The 19,318-nt window shown below is 41.6% G+C and overlaps 2 protein-coding genes across 3 annotated transcripts in view; one reads left to right on the top strand and one right to left on the bottom strand.

The window, feature by feature from the left end:
* DHTKD1 (dehydrogenase E1 and transketolase domain containing 1) overlaps window positions 1-19,318 on the bottom strand; it is a 206,926-nt gene that overhangs the window by 169,124 nt on the left and 18,484 nt on the right. The gene's annotated exons all lie outside the window — the stretch shown is intronic.
* The window catches only part of USP6NL (USP6 N-terminal like), a 129,318-nt gene continuing 125,099 nt past the window's right edge, over window positions 15,100-19,318 (top strand). The window contains exon 1 of one of the 2 annotated variants that reach the window (XM_049814436.1): window positions 15,100-15,232. The gene's annotated coding sequence lies outside the window, so the exon portion shown is untranslated. Of the gene's footprint in view, window positions 15,233-15,661; window positions 15,721-19,318 lie in introns of those variants that run through there. The other variant, XM_049814437.1, reaches the window with a different exon arrangement.

Genomic DNA, 19,318 nt, shown 5'->3' with positions numbered 1-19,318 from the left:
AAGTTTACACAGTCACAGGAAAAATTAGTTCAGTTAGGAGCTGAAGCCAGCCATGTCAATACCAGACTGGGGCAAGAGGACAAGGATGCTTTCAAGTGTCCCCAGGTGAAACATTTCTTTCAAGGGGCTTGATCCAGAATGCTGCTCATTAATGGGTTGTCAGTGACTTATGTATTTTAATGTCGTACATCTTACCTCATCTTATCTTGCATCTTATCTCCCCTGTGCTGTGTCAAACGTGGCAGCTATGACGGTGGACAAGGAATCACCAGTGAAGCTAGCTGCTGCTCGTGCATATTTTCTTCCCTCATACGGGAGGGAATGCCAGGTAGGAGTTTGGGCTGAGACTGTAAGCCAGCTGGCCCAAATACTCTCACTGCACCGTTTTATCTTATCAAGGCCACACGTTAAATTTGCAGTGTGTTGGCACTAAGGAAGGGGCGATGGCCTGATTCAACACAGCTGTCCGATACTGTGGAGAAACATCCTGTAACGCTCTGTGTCAAAGTGCTCTGGTTCCTGTTTCCAGGCAGAGGAAATATTAATACATAACGAGCAAAGAAAATTATTCTGTATTTAGGAAATACTAACCCACAAATTAAAAGGGGCATTTTTATAATAAAGGATTATTTTAGTTTTGAAGGAAAAAAGAAAAGGTTTGGGAATTATGTCTGTCAACCAGATCTCTCAAGGAGGTTGGAAGAGAAAAGAGATTAAAAGTTGCAAGAAAATTATTGCTGAGAAGAACAAAAAGACAGAAATGAATGCTTGCTATGAGGAAAAGGCTGCAGCACAAGTTCAGTGATCATCTATCTCGTGTGACCTACCGACCAATTAATCGGCATGCGTGTGCCAATCGATATGCATCGCTTGGAGCCAGACCCAGCCTTGCCTCTCACCCAGCGAGGAGTTACGGGCCATGGAAGGAAGCTGAGACACAGTGTGTTTGTGTACGTGCCAAACACAGACACTGTAAGAGAGGGGATTATATATAAGGGGAACTTCGGGTTACTGTGACAGTGGATGTCTGAATTCAAATTTGTAGAAAACAGTCTCTATTAGTTCTGTATTGAAGAAATAAACTCATGTTGCTACATCCCTAACACTCGGCATCGCCTCCCCTCTCACTCCCCCCTGTACCTCCAGTCCTCCTGATCTTCCTGTCCATTAATTGAGGAAGACGTGCTATGGTGTGAAGAGTGCAGGGTTTTGGCAGGTCAAACACAACAGATGAATGCCCAGTGAAGTCTGCAGCTTTTCTCTTATTAGAGGCAATAATTTGGGTCTCTAGTCTCTGTCCGGCCATCGGGGTTCTTAAGAGAGAGGTGGATACTTAAGATCACTGAGAACACCAACCTGCTGTCAAATATAGCAGGAGACAAAGAGCGTGATCCTATTTCCAAAGGAAACCAGGCTAAAATAACCTCCATGATAATGTCAATCTCCTGCATTTAAAATTATGCTGTTGTTTTAACAAAGAATAGCCTCCTTCACAATAGCAACACTACAGTAAACTAGAGATTTTCATTGCTATGTAACTGTTTTATTGAGAGCTGAGCTGATTAGTACTGGAAAGATTCTTAATATGGCAATGGACTTATCAATTATCAATGAACATTTTAATGAACTAATCACATTAGTGAATTTTTAGAGTTCCATTTATTTTAAACAGCCAACTGACTTGTTTTTATTTTCAATTTTTCATGCCACTTGTATGAGAAACTTGTGCTTGGGCTTCACAAGACAGCAGGAAAGACGTGTGCACACCGATTTCCCCCTCTCTTCTCATCAGAGGCAAGGAAATCAAATGCTTCCCCAATTTACATCCTACTTAATCCCACTGATGTTAATTTACTTAAATCTGAGTACATTATTTGTCCAATTAGATCTGCACAGTATGCAAAATATGAGGGTTTGGCTAGGCCTTTTTAAAATAATGTAGTTTAATATATCACTTATTTTAAAACACAGCTACCTGCATTTCTCCTTCATCAGTATTTATGTGCTTAGTTCTGGAAGAGGCCAAAAAAGACCTTTTCTAGCTAGTAATTTATTTAAATTCCAGGTGTTCTTATTTCTTCTTCTTTTGGGAGTACCTTTTGTGCTTGGCACATTCAGCTGTAGGAACCTGGGCACCTCAAATGATACTACTATTCTCAGCAGGATCCTTCAGGGAGCTGAACAGCATATATTTGGACATCTGAGGTAGACGAAATACGATTATACAAATTAATTGTGTCTGTGAAGTTTTTCAAGTTCTTCGTGTTTTTCATGAACATACAGATTTGGTTGTTGACAGTGGCATGAAGTTTCATTTGAATTGCTGAGAATGGAAGAGTGTCTGACTTTGCCAGCCAGCTGAATCTCAGTCCCCTTTGAAGTTGATGGCTGGATTCTTATGGACTTCATTGGCACCAGGTTCCCATCTGCCAGTTTTGTGGATGTGGCACAGCAATTCTCAAGCACTGACACTAGTGGCAACTCATGATGGTTCATGAAGACTTACTTTCAACTTTTGTATAATTGCATAATTGCAACATAATTGCACAGCTTTTTGATAGTAGAAGACCAACTGCTTTTCTTCAGTGCACATTAACATTAATCAGTTGTCTAGGTCTGGATCAATCTATAGAAGTGAAATTACAGGGACATTAGGAAGATAAATCAAGTTTATTACACGAGTGCCTAAGGCTGAGAAAGTATGAGGCTCCCCCTCACAAGATACTGTACTCCCTGCTCCAAAAATGCTCAGAGCTGGAGAAAAGCAGCTTAATGTATATGTAAACATGAAAGTTGCAATCTGATAGCAAGTAGGTAGGTTATGTAGTATTTTGGTGATGTAAGAGTCGTTATGAGAATACAAATGGAAAGAAAAGAGAAGGGAGAAGAGATACTGAAAAGAGGATTGTTGGAGTAACAGTAACAGGAGTGGAATGAAGCTGATGTAAAGAGATTTTGAGCACAGGGGCTGGAACAAACAACTAGTGAACGTGGGTGAAAGCAGAACTGCAGAATGGCTCTGGGGGTGGTTGTCACTCCTGCCTCAGCAGCTGCTCTCATGGCTTGCTTTCTCTTCATCTGAGACCTGGTTCCCCCAGAAATGGGGACTGCTGTCATTTTAGATGTGAGCCAGAAAATCTATAGCTTTTTTTTTTTCTCTTCCTGAACTTCCATTTTAAGCAGACTTAAGGAGTGAAACACACAGTGTACACAAAGGGACGCTTGCAGTAATGTGTTGAAAATATTGGCCCAGATCTTCAAGTTTAGGAACTAAAGCTAGGTATCCACAAGCTAAATTGGAGCAACTTTAATGCTGGTTTTAAATTAAATGTGCCTGCTCACAGCCTCATTGATCAAGTGACATAAAAACAGAGATACTTTGATGCCACCTTGTTTCTTCATTACATCAGCTCTAGGCCACCTCAGGATTTGTCCTCCGCTGAGAGAGTTCTGTAACACACTGAGCTGTCTGTTTGTTTCTTCCATCTGCTCCTATCTTCTAGAGGAGGGATCAGAATTTGTGTTGAGGAATCCCCATTTTCTTTTTATAGCTTCACACTGATTCACCATGGGAAGGGGTTCCAGGTATGAGGAAAGTTGCAGGCTGTGAACTATATCCCGCTCAGCTGTACACCTACAGCTTTCACTCATTTGTAAAAAAAGACTGACATGCATCCAAGAGGATAATTTGGTCCTGTTCCTGTTATTAGACCTGCATGACTTGATATTGCTCAGAAATAGTTTCCTGGCTTTTGGAAGCCTGTTATTATCATTACGAGACTCTCACTCTTTGTAGGAAGAGGTAGGCTTTTGACAACGAATAATTCTCCTCTCCATATCCTCAAGCCTACTGTTCCCCTTCCAGTTATGTCCAACCACGACAGCTGGGACAAAAAAGCCAGTCTCATTTCTTTGTATGGAGAAGTAATTTGTAGCTGCATTCTGCCCAAGGTTTTGAATAAACCAAAAAGCATGGGGTTTTTGGACCTATTTCTTTGATCCAAACAATTCCTGTCCCCCAAAAGGAAATAAAACAATGTCTAATCCTGCAAAGAAAACAATAAAGAACAAGATATTATTTTAATACATTTTTTTAAAAAAGGTATACTTAGAAAATTTAGGTATAGCTGATCTAGCTGGGGGTAGGAGAATGCAGTGGATGAGCCCATCTCAGTCACCTTTCCAGTTATGTTTTCTATGATAATATGATTGGGAAGAGGATAATTATCAGCAATATCCAGTGTGAACACAGGAGCAGAGTTGGAGTGCTGCCTGATTACAAGGTATTTGTCTAACACTCATCATCGTTGTATGAGAATGCTTTAATTAGCATTGAAAACATTTAGTTACATACACTATCTCTGTCAAAAATCGATTGTGTGCCTGATAGTTTTTACACTGTATTAAATGCTCAGTATTTAGACCTACATGGGCACACAGTGTCATCACCCGAGAACCCTAAAACCTATAAATCCTCGATTTTCATTTGCAACAGAAATACCAAGAATCATTAAGATTGTTAAATTATCAACATTGATTTTGATCTTGAAATGACTGAAAGTATCAATCATGCAGCAGATTTCATTGCAAGGTAAACTTTTTATTGTCAGTAAGGATGAATGATCACAAAGTGTGTTTTGTCTACTCAAAAATAGATAATCAGCTTATAATCATGAAGAGGACAAATGATCCTGATCTATTTCTACAAAGGCAGATCCTGTTCTGGCATCTGAACAGCTGAGTAGGAGGTATGTATATATTTAAAGACAAGACGCTATGCATACAGAGCAGATTCTTATTTGGTTCTTATACTGGTTTATATTCAGCTCTAAATGCAGTTCAGATTATATTTTCCAAACCATTTACTTCTCTCTATTTAGTTCATCAAAGTTATTCAAATCTGGATTTTAAACCTGTGTTTCTACAAAGTTGACTGGAAGCAGATTTCATTTACCTAATGTAAAGGTTAGACTCAGCACACAGATTAAGATACCTAAATTTAGGTGTCTGCACGTAGGTGTTTACATGTGAGCTAGCTGTTGTAGCTCCCATCGCGGTCAGAGGAGGGACCTATGGTTGGTTAGCTTGATAGCGCTCAAGATTCATTGACTACTGATCAGATCACAATTAGCTGTACAGGAAGCTTAGACACCTAACTTGCATCTGGAAAACATATACTGTTAAGTGACTCACACTGCAAACTGAACTTGATCTCAGGCATTTATAAAGTAGACGTCTAAAGCTGAGCAAGTACTTATTGAGTAATTTCCCAGTATAATCAATGAAGAGCTGGTCAGTGGAGCTTAGGGTGTGATTAATCCAATCAACTGTAAGTGTCTGTTTTATAACGAGCTGAACCCTAAACTCCTTTGACTGTCCCTCCAGCAACCAGAATGGGAGCCTAGACACCTAGTTTACGTATAGGCACATTGTAGACACCTAAGGTTAAGTAAGATCAATCCTGCCCTATGTGGCTACTACATGAGGAGATCCTCTTGTCTGACTTCTGGCATGAAACAGGCTGTAGAACTGAGCTCAGCAGTCTCTGGATAAGCAGTCTCATAAAAAAGGTGGTTAGGTACACTTGTGACCCCGCTCATCTATGGCTTGCCGGGAGACTCTGCACATACCAGGCTTTTCCCAGCTCTTCCACAAAGTCTAGACAAGGAGAAAAAAGATTCCTTTATGCACAATAAAGGCAGCGGGTCACCGACGATTCCTTCTTGGGGGTGACTGATGCAGGACACAACATGATTACACCTTTCTGGCTCAATGCAGATGTTTCAGACAAAATAATCAAGAAAAGGCTGATGCAGCTTGTGTGACAGATTTTCATGATTGTATGGAAAGTCCAAGATGTATTTGAAGTGACAAATTATGTGTCATTTAATTAGCTGATACAGTGGATATGTTGGCCCTGCCAGAGGGTACTTCTGAACTCTTTGTACCAACTAATTTTAGTTGAGAGACAGTACAATGAACTTAGTCCATTTTCTGCATTTTCCAAAATGCAGATTTCACCCTTTATCTTAACTGAAGTGGGAGCAGCACTTTATATTTTCCATTATTTTCTCTGCTTCTAATTAAAATTCAACTATGGGTCAAATCCTTGGCTGGAAAGAGTGTATACAGACCAGGATCTGCCTTGTATAAAAAAGTTACAAAAACAGGATGCGTTTTATTTGACTGGAGTGAACTTAATGGTCAGGGGTCATTTTCATTTAAGACACATTTTTTCTCATGGTTTTCAAATGTATTTTGTTTCTTAAATGACAGCAAAAATAAAATGCATTTTTCTCAGCATTTTTTCTTAAGGATCTCAAGGCACTTTATTGGCAGTAATTTGCTAAATCTTGCAGTCTCCCTGTACAGTGAATATATCACCGCTTGCCTTATCTGCTTTCTCAGCTTTCAGGCTTATTTCCCTCCAGCGTGAAGGAAGACCCTGGGTGCTTTCCAATCTATAATTACTAAGAGGACAGAAACACCATATACTTTTACGTACAACTTATTTTCTTCTGTTACTTGTGTTTTTCTTCGTTCATCTTCCCAAACTGAAAACTTGGTAATGGGTTCGTCCTTTATTTTACTGTCATGCTATACTTTGCCCTTGTTTTTAACTACTCCCCAGCGAGTCTCCGGTTTGCCCTGTTCCATTCATTCCCTCTGGAAGGGTTTTCGAGTTTTGTAAGTTCACTTCAGGAAGATTTCATAATAAGAACTTAAGGAAAATAATATAATCTTGCTTTAAAACACTTCCTTCCTCTGTTTTGCTGATGAATTGTAACAATTCACAATACCATCTGGCCAGCAACTGGTACAGAACTTATTTCATTGTTTTAAATATATTTGTTTCTTTTGGTTGTAGAGCACGTAATATGAGGATTCTCTAGCTGCTGTTCTGTGATCAGGCAGACCCAGACTATAATGTGAGATCAAGATGTGCCCAAATGTTTGGAACTGGGCTAGAAATACCCTTGGCAAATGATCTGTAGTCTTACAGTGAATTAGAATGTGAGTGCTGTGGTGGAGAGCAAAATGCAGGTCTGAATTTTGCTGCTTGATCCATTTTCTAAAATCAGAGAAAAATCTGAAGAGAAATCCAGCCTTCTCTTTCTTAAGGGGACTTCGTAGAAACTTCTTAAGCTCATAGATCAAATTCAAAATGAGAAAGGAACCTGTTTTCTGAATCCAGTTTTGATATAACTCAGGATAATGGAAATATAGCTGGACAAGAAGCTTTCATGAGCTTTCTACAATCCCAGTATGGCCAAAGTTAATTTACTTCACTTGTGTGTTTTTGAAAAGACTGTGAGCATGAAGAATTACTCAAAACAGCCCTTACCGTAAAATGAATTTTGTGGTGTAAATGTACAGACCACTTAGCAACAGAGATTCACTGTCTGTCCCGTGAACAGATGTTAATTGTCAGTGCTGCTCCAGCCACAACCTTGCTGACCAATGTCATGTTTGGTGTTGACTTTTTGATACACATCTTTTGATTGCCAGCTTTTTCATATAAGCTGTGGCCAGATAATAAGAGGCAAATGCTAGCTTCACATTAATGACATAGGGAGTAAAGTTCTTATAATTTATTTTTAGTTCACCAAACCATTCTAGTCCTCAGATTTAGAGTCTTTAAAGCAAATGTTGCTTTATACCCAACACATGACATTTTCTCACATGTTGGCTCATTTACACATGCTCATATAATTTCCATGTGAACTATAGCATATTGTAAAGCTGTGTCGTATTCTTTTAATTTTTACACTGAAGGATTTCAAATGGAACCTAACATAATTAGATTACATGTAATCTCTTCCCATTTTGATCCTATTCTCAAGAGTGTTTGCAAAGAAGCTTACTTGAGTCTTAAATGCACAACTTTAAATCATGCTGACGGTGATGAATAAGAGAAGCACACTCTTAGGAAAACATGTGCAGGACAAAGCCTCATGACTTTATCAAGTGAAATAGGTATCTCCTTTGGCAGTGTCCGCTTTAAAATCCTCAACACACAATTTTTTAAACTTCTGCACAAAACCTGTAGCAAGTTGATTCAGAGTTCTTCCTTATCCATTTCTCTCCTGAATCAACACAAACCCTTATTAATATCTGCTCCTAACAGGCTTCCCAAAGAGATGGTATAGTTTCTATTAAGGTGTCAGCCTTCTAGATAAACTGCAGTTTAGAAGCATTTTCAAACAGCCATCACCTTCCTGGTAGTATATTAAAAGAGATTATGCGTTGCCAGAGACAGCAAGCCTTGTCAGGTCAGGGCAAAACAACATTTTAAGCCGCTTGGCTCATATATCTCAAGGTATGTGTGTCCTTGCACAAATTCACTTTCCCCTCAACCCAGTATTTAAGAAAATCCACCTTTCGTGATGTTGATCGATCTGAAGTGTGGTCAGATTGAATACTGCTTATTATTTTGAGGTTACGGAAGGAGAAAAAGCTCCACATGTGATAGAAAATTATTGGATTATAAGGAAACTTTGAGGAAAAAAGAGTGTTATTTGGTGGTTGGTGCCTCACCTTTCAGAAAGCTCTTCTTTGCATAAAAATTTTGTGATAGGATAAAGCATGTTTACACTCTGGAGGTATTTGCCAAATGTTTGGGAAGCTTCAGGCTGCTTTACCACCTAAACCTGGCTTTGTTTGCCAAAGGCGAGGGGTGCCTTTATTAATGACGGAGGCTGTCTATAGGGTCCCCTGGCTGCCTTAACAGGATGAAACTGGGTAACTGGCTCCTAGTAAGACCTGGTGTAAACACCAGCCTCAGTAGTATCTGTGAGCACATCTTCTTCATCAGCCAGGAATGTGAATTACCCCACAGTCCCTATATTTGGGCAGTCTTACTGCCCGTTGTGCAATGGCCCTACTGTGGGAAATGAACTTGGTTGCTTACTGGTGTGAAACAGCTTGAGAGAGCTTGGCCACCCTCTAGTTGGCTTGTTTCACTCTACAGTTGACATATGGGCTTGGTTAGGGAAAAGATAAATGGATAGGACTTCCATTTCCTTGGCAAGCTATTTCTACCGTTAAAGCTTCATAGGAAACCTTCATGCTGCTTTACCCCGAACAGGAGGCTGACCGAACACAGATGGCTCAAGGCAGAGGAGGAAGAACGTGCTTAAAAGCCCAACTTGCATCCCCCATTTCGTGTTGTGCTATATAAATTCTGCATGAAGTGGAGCTGGGAAAAGACTCTAAATACCACACTGTTGGAAAAAAATGACTCTGATCTTCCACAAGGAACTTTACCTGAACAAAATGAATATATTTCTTCTCCATCAGTCATTTACCCTTCTCTGTCTGCTTGTTTCAGCAGCAAATGGAAAAGGTCATAAAGATTTAACTTTTGCACTACATTAGACAAGTAATTACACCTTTTGCAGGATACACTATTACAGCACAGAGCATCTACACATTTTATTATGGGCTGCCTTTTGCATCTGCTTGTAACTTCATGAAGATGTATCCCTTTGAGGTTTTTAAATTTGTTGGTGTCTAAGAAATTATTCTATTTCTGTTAACTTTGAGTTTGTTCTGACATTCTGGTGGTTACAGGTGAGTGATAATAAACTTTACTCAAATAGTAGCTGTGCTCTGAAAACTGACTCTGTAAGAGATTCCAGGTTCCTTGTCTTACTGTAACTCTCCACCAGCTCTTCAGAGTTTACAAAAACGTATCTTCTAGTGACTGTCCTGGAAAACCATACTAAGGCACACAAAAGATGAAGCTAATGTTTTGTTTTGTTGTGCATCATTACCAATAAGACTTAATCTTCTGTCTTCTTATCTGTTCCTTTTCTTTCTCTGTTCTGTGTTCTACTTTTCCTTGATTTGAAAGCTGTATGATTTGATTATAGCTTTTCCCTCTCTTTCATCAAATCCCTTCTCCTTCTGCTGTGGGAGCAGGATGAAATTCAGTTAACAAAAATCTAAAATTCAGATTTAGGAAAACACCCTGATTTCATGTTTTAAACCCATCATATGCTTTGGTTTTGATACAGCCACATGTGCCTTCTTCAGCCAGGCTTTCTAATTCTTGCATTTTCTACGCATAGCCATCTTGCATTATCTGTCTAGTCAATGTGGAAAGGTATCTCTGGGAATGGGATATACAGGTAAGTGACACACTTTCGGTATTGTGATGTTTTTCTATTCACTGAAAAACTACTTGGTATTAAGGAGACATTTTCAAAAGTTGTATTGTACTGTATGAGTGTATTAAACTTTGTTCTATGTGTACTTTTCATAGATAAAAGAATACTGAAAGCTGAATCAACATTTAAAAGGAGAAAGAGAAAGAAATGAGAGAATACTGAAGTAATGGAAGGAATAAAACAGAATGAGGCAAATGGAAAAAGGCAAGAAAATGCTAGAGGAGACAGAAAATTTGGGAAAAAAGGAGATGAAGAAAATCTGTCTTGACAGACAGAGGGGACAGAAATAGCCCCTTTCATTAGGCAGCGACAGCAAGCGCTGCATACATTCAAATCTGATTCCCATGGCAGGAGCCACCAAAAGCAGGAAGAGAGGCCTGAATCAGTGAAACCTGAACCTCAGCAAACCAAGGGAGCCTGTAGACAATGGGACTGAGTGAGGGCAAGCGAACAATCAGAACCAAAAGGAAGAGAAAACAGTCTTTTAGGCAGCCAGAAAAATTACATCACCAGTCAACAATGAAGGAAAGGGCAAACCCTCCTGCTTCGAGTCCCACTCCCATCCCTGCTTTTAACAGATCCCTTCCTCAATATAATGCAGTGTTTCAGTATAAGATGGTGGGCTGATGCTACCACGCGTATAGAGGTAAACCTCTGCCTAAATCGTCAGTGCTGCAGAACTGGCTGGTCCTAAGATCCTGGAAATATCTATGATCAGGCAAGTGATGGACTGAAAGTAACACCTGAAACACAGTCACCCACAACTTTCATTTTGGGGAAAATAAACAAAAGCAAAACTAGCAGGTGGTATAGCAGCTGAGCACATTTAATCTTATAAAATATTGATGTACTTCATGATAATGGAAAGAATAGCCATCTGCCACCTATTGTTCATAGTCCTATAAACACTTCATATCAAATCAGATATTTTGAGTGATATCCTTTGTAATGATCAGCATAGGTTTTAAAAGTGACAAGCCTCAGAGGTTGAACAGGCAATTGTTCGAATTTAAGACTAATAGAGAGGCTTGTATTTGTTCAGATACCTGCAGGATCTTCTGAGTCACTCACTCTTGGGGTACATGCTTGTGCATAAATAGTTCGTATTTTGAGTGACACAGAAAAAAAAAACATTAGCTCATGTGCCTTAAAAACGATCTGCAAGCAGAAGTGGAAATGCCATATGCCACAGAAAATACATTGAAACCCTACACACCACAGAAGCTAAGCCAAACCTATAGCATAAACACAATTTGAAAAGGAACAGTCCAAAATCAGTTGTAAAAATTATTTTAGGACCCACAACCTTCTACTAACTGCTGTCTTTTCAGTTCACAGAATGTAAAGTCAAAATAAAGCTCTTCAGGGCCACAGCCCTGTCCTTATGTCAATTTATATGTTTAGCCCAATGAGCTGCCTTAGGGATAGGCCACCACAGCAAAGTGCTCCAAAACTTTCATGGGCTTCCAGTCTACAATTGCCTATTCAAAGCCTGGGTTTTGATTTTCAAAGCCATCGTTATTCTGAAACCTCGCTTTCTCAGGGATTACAGCTCTATCAGTGACTTGCTGAGGCAGTTGACGGCAAAAGACATATGTACCAGTAAGCACACAGCCCTGCAGAGCGGAGTGTACTCTGAACACTTGGGAAGCCCAGGAAGGAAGAAAGAAGCTCAAGAAGGAATCTTGAGGGGCCATCAACTTCATTCCCTTGTCGCATCGCAAGACTCAAATCTCACAGGGTTGATTCAGCTAGGAAGCCCACCGATAGAGTAAGGTCAGACTGTAAACAGAACTTGAAGAGAGACAAATTTATTTCCATGAGATGTTGCAGTTAGCTCATATAATTCTGCACACATGCTTTGTGTTCTGCTTAACTTTTTAAAATGCTGTTTTATTGAAGAGAATGGGTTTCATAAGCTTCATAGCTTAAAAAAAAAACAAAGGGGAAAGCACATTGAGAAATAATTGCTGATGAAAATATCATAATTTTTGCAATATGAATTCTTGTATTCCTTTGAAGTCCAGTAGGAAGGATTGCAACGTTACAGGGAACAGGATACTTTAAAAGGGAATGTTAATACTCTCTTCTTTTGACTCTGGCTTTGTAATATTGCTGCCAAGTAATGTCAGTGGCCATGCCAAGTGCTCAGCATCTTGATGCGGTATCTCTTAAGTGCAGGCTTGATGAGATGAAGTGTTAGTTTGCAAGGTCTTCACTTCTATGGTTTCAGTCACAGCTGTAGGTGGCTGCAACATCTGAACTTAAAACACAGACCAGGTCATCTTTTGAGGTAACCACTGAACGTTCCCTAACACTAACAGGTTTTACCAGTTCAGAATGTAATTTCATGAAAAGTTCTAGACTGTATCATAAACGTGATGCCCAACAGAAATCCAAATGTGCCTTACATCTCTCCAGTCCAAGTTCACACTCAGCAAGCAAACTGCAGCTTTGCCGTTTAGAGAGCAGATGGACTTGACACAGGCAAGCTTTCTACCACGTAACCCACACTGCTCACCCTACCTACATGAGATGGAGAATAAATCAGCATGCTGGGAATTGCACGAAGTCAAGCAGTATGGGGTCAGCTAGCAGGCTATATAGAGGACTAGTTTTGAGAGCAGTGTAGATATAACAGTGGTCAAAGACTGTGGAGAACCATGCCTGCTTCCCTGGGCACGCTCCTGAAAAGACAGCAAAGACACAGGCAGTGTCTCCTCTATGTTCTTGCAATGCCACATAGATCTTTAGGCATTCTAAATAACAATGATTCCATATACTTTCTCAGACTAAGAACTGTAATAAGAAACAAAGTGTTGGTAGAAATGATATTGCAGGATTTGTATGTGGGAGTAGCAATAAAACAAGTATGATATCACTGTCAGCCACTTGGAAAGCTGTGATTTTAGAACTGTTCCACATCCTAGTTATAGTAGTACAACAGGAAACAATGAGCATATGGGGAAACAAAAATGATGATATATAGTTTGAGAATGTATGAAATAGAGATGAGATGGTTCAGATGAAGTAGAGAGCTCCCTGTGGAAGACATTTATCTTAACTAATTAGCCATTTTGGGAGGAAACAAATCCCTAGCTGGAAGAAAGCTAAGTATGTTTTTGTATTACACCACCTTCTAAAATTTTTAAAAAGACAATTAAGACTTGAAATTGGAAGGAGTCAGATCCAACCACAGTATCCCTCTTGGGATTTATGGGATACTGACTGACAGGCTAGTTAATCACAATTACTTTCTGAAATGTATTGCAAAGCAATAAATAATTTCTGTTTTCTGTTACACTTCCCCTGCACAAGGAGAGGAAACATTTAGACAAAAGCGATCTGAGCTGCTATGTCTTACTGCCTTTAGTCATTTTCTCCTACATGAAATGAATGTCATATGCAACCATGCTCATACACAGCTATATAGATTTCCTAGATTCTCAGAGCAGTGAGATGTGCTAGCATGGGTGTTTCCAATGTCAGGGATTGTAATTCCAGTTCTTCCAGAAGTAACATTATTCAGGCTATTTTTCACCTAAAATGAGAGAGAACTCTGAGGACAGAAAGCCTATTAAAAATGGAAGTATCTGTGGAGAAGATTTACTGATCTTTGGCTAACCAGTTAATAATTATTCAACTCATCCAATCTACCGTGGAAGAACGGAGCAGCGCTTTCTACAAATTGTCATGGAATGTCCTTGCATTACAAGATTTAGCAAAAATTAGTATCGGAAGTTGAGGGCCCCACAACTCATAGTGCAAATTGTCTGGAACTGCTTATTTGAAAGAGTTTATCTTTAGTAGATTATGCTAAATTCCTTAGTTACTATTTGAATAGTAAGTATTTAAACATAATTATTACACAAACACAGGATTGTTTAAAACACTCAAAACATTTACTGAACATTGCTCTTTTTGTATCATTACTGGATGTCTTTTGGTAGTACATTTTAACTACTGTTTATTTTAATCTTGCTTCAAATGTAACATCATATTTTACTGCTACTCCAAATTCCCTCTTAACCACAACAGTTTTCTTTTTAAACCAAAGTTGCCCCTTCCGGTCATGACACCCCTGTGGCATTTGAGATGTCGAATAACCTCAAGCAGCTGTTTGTCGCATTCCTATGCTTCCTCCCTTCCAGTTTTGTTTGTAGCTTGGTTTGCTGCCCCATGCAAAGCACAGGGATGTATACGTGTAAGTAATTTGCACAGAGGGAGTGGGAGCACTCTGCTTAAGGAAGAGGTGAGGCTGCGATCAAAGTCATCCCTCCTGTGATGCATGCTGGATGCCAGAAGAGCTGGAACGAGCAACCCGGCCTATCCTGTCGCATGTATTTTCGCACACAAGCCTGTCAAGTTCACCCATAAGGCTGTACTTCAACCCTCCAACATCCAATGCTAGTGGTTTGCCAGAGAAAACCAAGACAGCAGAACGGGCTTTTCTGAAGGAGGGTCTTGGTAGTTCACGCAGCACGGCCTACCCAAGGTAAATCTGAGGGGCACAAGGCCCGCTTTGTTCTCCCCCCCCTTTTCTTTTTCGCCACAGGACGCCCGCCTCTGCCAGGTGCCTCAGCGCTGACCCGCGGGCTCAGCCTGCGGCTGATGCCTGAGCTGGGTGTTGGCGGGAGCACTGCTCGGCCCCGGGGGCCAAACACCCGAGTCCCACTGGGTGCCCATCCCTACGGCTGCCACAGCAAGCTCCGGCCTCGGCGAGGGACGGCTCCCCGCGCCGCCCGGCCACCGGCCCGCCCGGCGCCGCCGAGGCCTCGTTACCAGCCCAAGATGGCGGCGGCGGCAGCAGCAGAGAGCGCGGCGGGGTCGGACACCTCCGCGCCTCGTTGTGAGTCCAAGATGGCGGCGGCGGCGGGTCAGCCCTGTGGGACGGCGCCGGCGGGGGAGGGGCGGGGAGGGTTTCCTTAGCGGCGGCCGCCGGTGTCACACCGGGGCACTTCCTGGTCGGAGGCCGCCGGTCCTGGGGTAGCAAGCAGGGAAGCGCCGCTGGGGAGGAAGGCGGACGGAGGCCCCGGAAGGAGGAGGAAGCCGAGCTAAAGGTAGGGGCGAGCCGGGACGTCCGGCCATTGTGCGGACCCCCGGGGTGAGGGAGCGCGGCGGGGTGGCCGGCTGGACCCTTCCATTCCCGGGGCGGTGGGGGGGGGGTGTGGGCGTGTGTGTGGGAGATGCCGCGCCGGACCTCTCCATTGAAGCGGGCGTGGTGGGACCCAGTTCCTAGAGAGCTGAGGGGAGGCGGGCAATACCATCCTCCCCCCCGGGGGGAGCCCGGGATGCGCGCACCACCCGCGGGGGTGGGGAGGTGGAAGAGGCGGGAGCCGGCTCCCGGAGGGTGCCGGGGTGCTTCAGACTGTTCCATTCCCAGCGGAGGGGTGTGTGTGGGTGTGTGTTTGGAGGGTCCCTACTATTTCTGCTGCGGGGGTGTTGTGTGGGGAGCTGTGGGGAGTCGGCGCGGCGCGGGAGGCGGCCGAGCCGAGAGTGCTGAGGGAGCCCGAGGGAGGCCCTGTTCGAGATGCCCCTGGGTCCCATTGTAAGGCTCGAGTGAGGTGTGGCGGCGATGGGGGGCCGCCCCGGGGGAAGGTACCCCCGAGCAGGGGGGTAGAGGGGTGCGCTCTCCTCAGGGGAGTGTGTGTGTGTGTGTGTGTGGGGCAGCTGTGGCGGCCTGGACGTCTGCAGTCAGAACGGGGATGAGGATGAGGCGGGAGAGTCTGGGGGTGTGTGTTTGGGGGGGTTCACGGCTGTGGGTCGGACACCCCTTGGGGCCTTCGTGAGGGCCCCCTTTTCTGTCAAGGTGGGAGGCTGTAATATCAACCCCTGTCGGGAGCAGGGAGGCTTTGGATGGCCGAACCCTTGTTTTAATGTGACTTTCTGGCACTGCTGCTCTCTGTACCTGCTCCCTCCTCTGCTTTTCCTAATACTTCAGGTACGTGGTGAAAAGTGCCAGGCTGGGAGCCGCGCTCCGTACAGAAGGGCCCGCAGTCCTGCGTGCTTCCCACAGGCTGTGCTGCCAACAGACTTCAGTCTCCATAACCCTCTTTTGGTCCTTGGTCTCTGCCGGGACTATCAGCTAAAGAGCCAATTATCAGATGTTTCGGGTTCTTTCTGTGGTGTGGATGGTTGCCTGTAGGAAAACCACCCAAGCCATTGAACTGCCAGCTGAATGGGAGTCAAGTGGTGACTTCAAACACTGTTGCCAAACTCCTGTACCAGTCGTTTGCCCGCATACACTTGAGAATAACTTTCTTTGTGCCGTTTTCAGTTTGGAGCAGGCAGCTGCACAGAAAGCTGGCTATGAGTGTAACTAGTTTTTAGCTTTCACGGAATTACAGTGGAATGAAAATGCATGTGCATCTGCCTTGTTCACAACAAATGTATTTTGTGGGGGATCGGTTCAACTAGAATAATTCTATTAAATAATTGTTCTCTATAGTTATTTAGCTTGATGCATACCCTGCAATCTAGAGCTGCTGTGTGACAGTCGAAACTCAAACTCTGCTAGGCGTGTGTATATTAAATACGGTGGCCAATCAGCAGTGCCTGAAACTAAAAGCAATTTGCTTCAGCACTTTGTAGTGTAAATATTCCTGCTATGAACAAAGAGGAGGGTGTGTCATTGTGCTTGTGTCATTTGTACTTCTATGTCCTTCCTCATTTGTGGCCAGTCAATGATTTTGTGTAGGTTCTTAAACAGTAGTAGTCTAACTTGGTAGTGAATTTTACATTTGCTTTGTCTTGAGCATTTTACTGAGCTGCGACGCTCAGAAGCTTGGTGGTATATTAGGAATTTTTACTATGTTCTTTTCAATAGCTGTGCTCTTAAGTGACTTTTGCTTCTTCTTAACTTCTGTTGTTACTGATTGTAACTTTGAAGTTAATTCAACTTGGATGCAGTGTAAAATAAGTATTTTAGTAGAACTGCCTTTTAGGCTGTTCTTTTGCCCTCTGATTATACAGCACAGAAACCAATAATTTCAGACTTAATGTTTTGCTAGCCAGCTATCTATAAAACCTTAAAACATGTGCTTCTGAAATCTCTGTATCTGTTGTCTTTGAGGGGCCATAACATTTTGGTTTAAAGAAGAAAGTAAATGACAGTGAAATACTGCTTTGTGCCAGGCAGGCTCGCTTTAGACTATTTTGTCTCAGTGTGTGTTTAAACAGTGCAGTTGCATGCTTCTCCTGTGATTTCTGGTTCTTGGGAAATGGGGATATAAAGTCTTAATGTTAACTCCTTAGCATCTAAGTTAAGTAGATACTACAATAACATACACACAGACTAGACCTGAATCTTTAATTGTGAACTTAAAGGAAAATATTTTCTCTGGGTAGAGTCATAGTGCATAGAATTACAATATGCTGTAATTTACTTGCAATCTGGCTCATATTAATTCTCCTGAAACAGAGTATTGGGTAAGAAAGAGACCTGGCACTAGCTGTGGAAACAGAAAATTGAATGTATTATTAGTGTGCTTGAATTTGAAGTTGTGAAGAGCTTCTCTTGCTTCAGGTATTCCTTTCAAATCTAAGTTAAAATGCTGATAGTTTCACAACTCCTTAAGGTGAATACCACCAACGGCTAGTAGATGTATGTTAGTAGAGGAAACACTGGGTGGAACACGAGGGTTAGGTCTTCAGGAAAAGGGAAGGATCAAAGGTATGTGTGGTGGTGTTTTTTTTTTTATAGCCTTGTTAATTGCAAGGGAAAGCATAAAGGACATTGGGTACTATTTTGAATAAAAAAGACAGTTTTTCCAAGATGGTATCTTTCAGCAAGGCATTCAACAAGTAATAGTCTTTCTTTCTCTGTTCTGTAATAGTTGGTAGTGTTTCTGTGCAGGAGAGAACCCTACGAGTGTTGGTTGACTGAGAGAGCTAAGTGGTAACCATTTAGTTTCTAACACACATCCTTAGGAAAAAGTGTCAATATTGTAATGCAGTACAAAGTACAGACTTTCTGATATTTGGCAGTGTTGACTTTTCCTGACTTTCTGATAGTGCTTGCTATTGCTATACTAGAAATTACAGATGAAGATGAAACTTTTCTTTTATACGGACTTAAGCACTTTCAAATTGTCCAATTAAATGGCCATTAGCACAATTATAAAGTTGTGAGCCAGGGAAATTTTATAAAGTACATATGCAGTGTTATTTCAAAGAACAAAATCTGAATTCAACCAGAAGTCTGTATTGGCTGGTAGACGGATACTAGCAATAGCTAAGCAAAATATTTAGACACAGAAGGCAAGATAGGAGTAACATTTTATAGCTGGAAGTTGGAGTTCAAGTTGCTGTGGTGTACCAAAACATTCACTTTTCATGGTTATGACATACGTTTTTAGGTAGTATATAGCTGCTATATTCTCCCCTACTCATTTCCTGAGTGTTACGTGACTAGATTTTTATAAATGATATGGTGCATAATTATGCTATTATTAGCCTTAAATGGTTTTCAGAACTGATGTTTTGTTTCTTCCTAATGAACAGCCTTTTCCTGTACGTCCACACAATAAAATATCACATAACGCGCTGTCTCTGAGGCAAAGTATTGTTAGCTCATATTTAAAAAACCAAGGTGAGACCATACTTTTGGAAAATCAGGTTGGATGGGAGACTCCAGTCTTCCAGTTGACTTTGCGTAAGATCGAAGAACGATTTGGGCTCAAAGGTAGTACGGAGCTCTGGTCAAAAGTGCTTTGGACCTGGGTTGAGGGCCGTCTGTATGACTCATTTGATGTTCTTAACATAATAGCTGTAATTAGTCCAGTAAATAATTAAATGTCATGGAAGTTGTATTTGCTAATTTTGTCAGCTTCCTTTTGATTACTGATGTCAAGACTGCTGTTCTAATGATATGTTTTAACTAGAGACTTTATTTTTGATTAGGCTGCGTGTGCTTAAATATTTAATTTAGCAGCCATTCATAGAGAATTGACAGGACCTGCAATTTGAACTTTCTTCAGTGATTGCACTTTCTAATGGCTTTGTGTTCATCTGTGGGTTTTTTATAACGTTTGCATATGTATTTCTTCAGTATAATACCATTTTCTTCCCCTATTAAGCTTCTTCCCTGTGTTACTTTTTCAATGCAAAAAAGTTGGTTGTAATTTTCAGTCTGCAGCATTACCGAA

Source organism: Accipiter gentilis, chromosome 11 (assembly GCF_929443795.1).
Source record: "Accipiter gentilis chromosome 11, bAccGen1.1, whole genome shotgun sequence".
Classification (NCBI taxonomy): Eukaryota; Metazoa; Chordata; class Aves; order Accipitriformes; family Accipitridae; genus Astur; species Astur gentilis.
This window is presented reverse-complemented; position numbering and strand designations above follow the sequence as displayed.